The following is a 5,441-nucleotide window of genomic DNA, read 5'->3' as shown; positions in this document are numbered from 1 at the left end:
CCCTTCCGTCCTCCCTTCCTTCCTTCCTTCCTTCCTTCCTTCCTTTCTTCCTTCCTTCCTTCCTTCCTCCCATCTTTCTATTATAATGCTTTTTTCCAGTTTTTCAAGACATAATTGACATACTTTGTGTAAGTTTAAGGTGTACAGCATAATGATTTGACTTACAAATATAGTGAAGTGATTACTGCAATAAATTTAATTAACCTCCATTATCTTATACTAGAGGCCTGGTGCATGAAAATTCATGCACTGGAGGGGGATCCCTCAGCCCAGTATGCCCCCTCTCACAGTCCAGGAGCCCTCAGGGGCGGAGACGACCTGGCGATCAGGGGAAGGCGATGTCCCATCACACCTCTGCTGCTGCCACTGCTGGCAGCGCAAGCCTTGGCCGGCCCTGGTTACCTGAGCTTCGGACAGCCCTGGGTGGCTGGGGGGCTGAAGGGACTGGGGACTCCAGAGGCAGACACGAGGAATGGACGGGCCTGCCTGCCACCCCAGCGAGCCTTGCCTGTGCCTCAGGCTGGCCCTGGGTGGCTGGGGGGCTGAGGGGACTGGGGGACTTGGGAGGCAGGCACACGGCAAGGCCGGGCCCATCACCTAGTGGTGGGCCCGGCCTTGCCACCTGCCTGCCACCCCAGCAGGGCTGAGGGGACTAGGTGCTGCCATCTTTGAGGGTGGGGCAGTCAATTAGCACATTCCCTCCTTATTGGCTATGGGCGCTGCCATCTTTGAGGGCAGGGCGGTCAATTAGCATATTCCCTCCTTATTAGATAGGATTATTAGATAGGATAGATACAAAAAAAAGAAAAATGTTTTTTAAAAATGTCATTTCTGATAACCTTCAACTCAGTTCCTATTTCTGTGTTTCTTCTATGTCTCCTGGACCTTTCCTCTTGAAGAAGGGAACTTAAACTCACCATGCCTGGCAGGTACCCTGCCCTCACTCCTCTCTGGGTCTGGATGCACAATAATAAATGCTAACATTTATTTAGTTCCTCCTCTAAGGCCTGCAGGGGGCAAGCACTTTGTGTATGTTAACTCCCAGGGTTTTACTCCTAGATGGTAGGTACTATTTTGCTTCTCATTTTAAAGATTTGGAAACAGAGTGTAAGTAACTAGCCTGAGGGAAATATAATTACCTCATTTCAAAACCCAAACTGCTGCTTCTTTAAAAAAAAAAAATGTGGTCAAGTGTACATGTAGAGCTTGTCATTCTTAACACCACACTCTGCCCCCTTTCTATACATCCTATCGCCCTTGCCTGAGGAGCCAGTCTTCACCCTGGTAAGTCCTATTGTCCTTGGGGATCCGGTCACAGCTTACTTTGCCTAGAAAGCCTACCCTACTACCTTTCCTCCTCCCTTCCAGTCTGGCTCCATATTATCTCTGCTGTGCTCCCTGTGAAGCCTGGGCCAATGATAATTGTGATGTTATTTTGCCTGCCTCCTGCTCCCACACTAGACGGCAGCTCCCCAAGAGCAGAAGCCACGGCCTGTCTTTATGATTGCATGCCCAGTAATGCTCTGTAAATGTTGATGGCATGAAGGGAAAGGAGCAGTGTATGAATTTCCTCTTCCAAAGTTGAAAAATGAATTTTCTTTTCCAAATTTGACTCAGGTTAAAATTTGTCACAGAAGACAGTTTCTTACAATAAGAAATAGAAAATGAAACGCAGAGGAAACACAAAGAAATGCTAATCAGGGTCAGGTTCCACAAGGTCAGCTGGTTATGTTTTCACTTTGTCAGATTTTATCTCTTGTAAAGAAAAAAAACACACAAAAAACCACTGGAGGCGAAAGAGAAAGGAAATGCTTTTGTTTTTCATACTGTAAAACCAGCGTTTCCATGACCTCATTGTGAGGCAATCCCTCCTACTGGAGATAATATGTTCCTGTGAAAGTGCAGCATCTAATTTAGGGCTTGGTAATTTGGGATGATTCATAGGATATCAGAGACTGTAATTTTAAAGACTTGAAAATGATGGCCAGGAGGAATATGCATAGAAATTGATTGTTGGGGCTGGAGCATAGAAAGGCAAAATGAACAATGCCAACTAAGTCAACAAGAAGAAATATCACCCAACTGGTGGGCTCACAATACGCTATGGTTCTCTACTGTGGTGTTCCACCCCCAGATGGCACTGCCAGACCCAGGAAAAGCAGCTGTAGCGGCATTATAGATTACAAAATACTGTAGGTAGTGCTGTCTCTCTGTAATTGTGTAAGCCATAAGATTTGCTATTTAACTTTTCTTTCTGATTTTAGTTTGATTTCATGTCCTTGAAATTCTCTAGGGTCATGAAGGTAATTGGCAATTGCTAAGACAAGGAGCCAATTTTCCTATTATAAGAAATAGCAAAGTCTCTTCCAATTTGAAGATATTCCTACAAGACTCTTAAAAAAATTGCAGGCATCTGGGAAGTTGAACTTCATAAAATAGTGCTTAATTAGAGAAGAAGGAGAGCTACATTTGTAGAACAGACCAATTTGATTATATTTTAACTATTAAGTAGATTAATTTTCAGGGTGGTCATTCTTTATTATATACATTTAATTGACATTAAATTATATTAAGAATTTAATTTTAGCTCCCTTTACAAATTGGCCAATGCCCATTCACCCTAGGTAGACTAATAGAATTTCTACTCAGTCATGCTATTTATTAGTCCTCATTTCTTTTCTTGAAGGGAAAACATGAGTGGGCCAAGTGGATTTCTTTCCTCTAGTGAGTTTAATGACCACAGTTTCTGGAACTATTTTAAAAGAATGTAAGCATTATCATAAACTAGAGGCCCAGTGCACGGATTTGTGCATCGGTGGGGTCCCTCAGCCTGGCCTGCAGGGATCAGGCCAAAACCAGCTCTCCGACATCCCCCAAGGGGTCCCCGATTATGAGAAGGCAGCTCGTGGGTGACGCACCTCAGAATCAGGCTCCCTCCTCTCTGGTTCCCGGTGCGTTTCCTGAGAACCATAGCTGCCAAGTCACCGTAGCTGAACAGCTCCTGCGTTGAGCAGCTGCCCCCTGGTGGTCAGTACACGTCATAGCTACTAGTTGGCTGGTTGGACAGTTGCTTAGGCTTTTATATATATATAGATTATTGAGTCTTCAGACCCAAATTCAAACAATGAAGCCAAACAGACCCTTCTTCTTATTCTGATTGCATCACTGGCATCACAGGTCAATCAAGGACTAGTGCTTAACTTAAAAATTTCCTTAGGAGCTTTCTCTTGATCCTCTCTCCCTAATTTGGTCCCTTTACTTGAGGCCATTTGTGTCTTTAGTTAACACAGACCTCAGGCAGTGCAACAAAGGTTCCAGGCTCAGCAAAACCAATTGCTAAATCACTTCAGCCGCTGCACAAAGAGGACCATGTCTAAACAGAAAGGACTGCTGTGAAAAGGGCCCTGGAAGCTTCTCATGGGTGCGAGGGTAATTCTTAGCCTGGAACTGTTGTGTGATGATACAACAGGCTTTGCCCCCACTCCACTAAGGAGCACAGACAGGTAACAATGAGTTCGCTTGTTCCTCTCAACACTTCTTTATCATCTCTGGTCACAGTTCAAGAATGCAGAGGCTAGGTTCCTCAGCGATGCTCAGTGTCATCGCACCAGGTTATTTTTCTGCCTCTTTGTATGCTCATAATTATTCTATTTACTCTTGTCTTTGACCCAGTGGTTGACTATTTCTTTTCTCTTGTTGCTATAAACACTATATGTAGGAGTAATAGATGAGGTAAAAATAGTGCTTCAAACCATTTCCTAATAAATCAATAGCTTTTGTGTCTTACAGAAAAGCCATTTAGTCAAGCGATTCTGAATCTAGGCTGAGTCTGGGACTTGTTATATCTAGATGCTCTGTTTGTAAAGGTACTAGTGGTCTTATTTTGTAGGGTTTTTTTGAGTCTTGGAAAGAGACTATTCAATATTTCTGCTTACTAAAAGCTTAAAGTAAAAGCATTACTTTGACATAGAGCCACTTATTTAATTAAAAATAAATTTCTTTTAATTAGCCTTTTAAAATGTTTTTCTTAGATACGTATTTCTATTTTATCTAATGCAAAGTGACAATAAGTATTATATTTTCAGTGAAACCAAATTGAGATCAACTATTTCTTCCTTCTCCCTCCCCTATTTGATTTTGAGATTCATGGGTTTCATGCCATCTTATGATTTCCTCTATACCATATAATAAGGTTTCAGCTTATTCTATAACTGCAGACCACAGTTGGAAGAACGTAATATACAAAACCTCACATAGCATGAGGTTTGATTCAAGATTAATTGTTAATACAGTGGATATTTTCTAAATTAAATGAAATGATAATATTTGGAGCAGTGGAGTTGAATGAGTTGAGGCATCTTATTTTTGTTTCTGTTTTTAAGTTTGAGTTCTGATGGTCTTCCCAGAGGCATGGCTCTTGCATGTTTCTGACTCTGTGTAGTCAAGATTCATCTAGAAACATTGCAATCCAAGCGCACTGATTTTTGTCTTAGTAAATATGGTCTGTGCTCATAACAGACAAAGAGGTTGCTGCAGTTCTTATAAGAGTTTAACTATAAAGCTGACACATAGAATCAAGCTCACATTTTGTGATTAAGATTTGGTCTAGTACTGGTCTACCTTAAGTGAATATGTGCTTATCTTGAGTATCACATCAATAATTCTAAAATATGTGATACAATTGATTCTCTGTTTGCAATAATTATACCTCTTTTCTTGATGTCTACTTATCTTAAATAAGACCATTTTCATGAAGGAATAAGGTAACAGGTAATTAGGAAGAAATCACTGTTTAAAACATTATTGTAGAATGGAATATATAATTTATTTTTGGCCATGTGACTCTGAAGCTATAATTACTTTTATTCTTACATAAAATATCCACTTCTTTCTATTAAATGTGATCTTCAGACCTTATTGCAGTTTCTCCCCAAAAGGTAATACACGCAAGCAACTTTTATAGAGAAACTTTTAATGGTATGTCATTATCATAGTGAAGTTAAACCTATCTTTGAATAACTGAGACCAGTTAGCGGTGTTAAATCATGGTGGGATAAGGTATATTTCAGGGAAATTAAAGATGAATACAGTTCTGTATTGGGTATCATCATCAGGATAAGTTTAAATACTAAGATCTTCTCCCCTGCCCCTCCCCCCCAAAAAACCCAAAAAACCACCATGCTGGCTAAGAAAGAGAAGTTCTTAGCGTATGCTTGGATTTAAATGTTTCTAGATGAATCTTTACACAGAGTCAGAAACATGCAAGAGCCATGCCTCTGAGAAACAAAGTCAGAATTCAGCAAGTACAATATACAGTTATATCATATAATGAACATACAGTAAAATGTTGAAAAGTTAAATACACAACTTCTATGAAATTGTTTTAGAAAAGAATTTTTAACAGAAGTAAAAAGCTTATTTTCTACTGACATTTATATTGT

General features: G+C 40.5%; 1 protein-coding gene across 1 annotated transcript in view; it reads left to right on the top strand.

The window, feature by feature from the left end:
- The window catches only part of ARHGAP28 (Rho GTPase activating protein 28), a 134,959-nt gene that overhangs the window by 24,784 nt on the left and 104,734 nt on the right, over positions 1 to 5,441 (top strand). The window lies entirely within an intron of this gene.

The sequence above is a fragment of the Myotis davidii genome, unplaced genomic scaffold, assembly GCF_000327345.1.
Source record: "Myotis davidii unplaced genomic scaffold, ASM32734v1 scaffold96, whole genome shotgun sequence".
Lineage (NCBI taxonomy): Eukaryota > Metazoa > Chordata > Mammalia > Chiroptera > Vespertilionidae > Myotis > Myotis davidii.
Note: the sequence above shows the minus strand (reverse complement) of the source record. Positions and strands in the feature narration are given on the sequence as shown.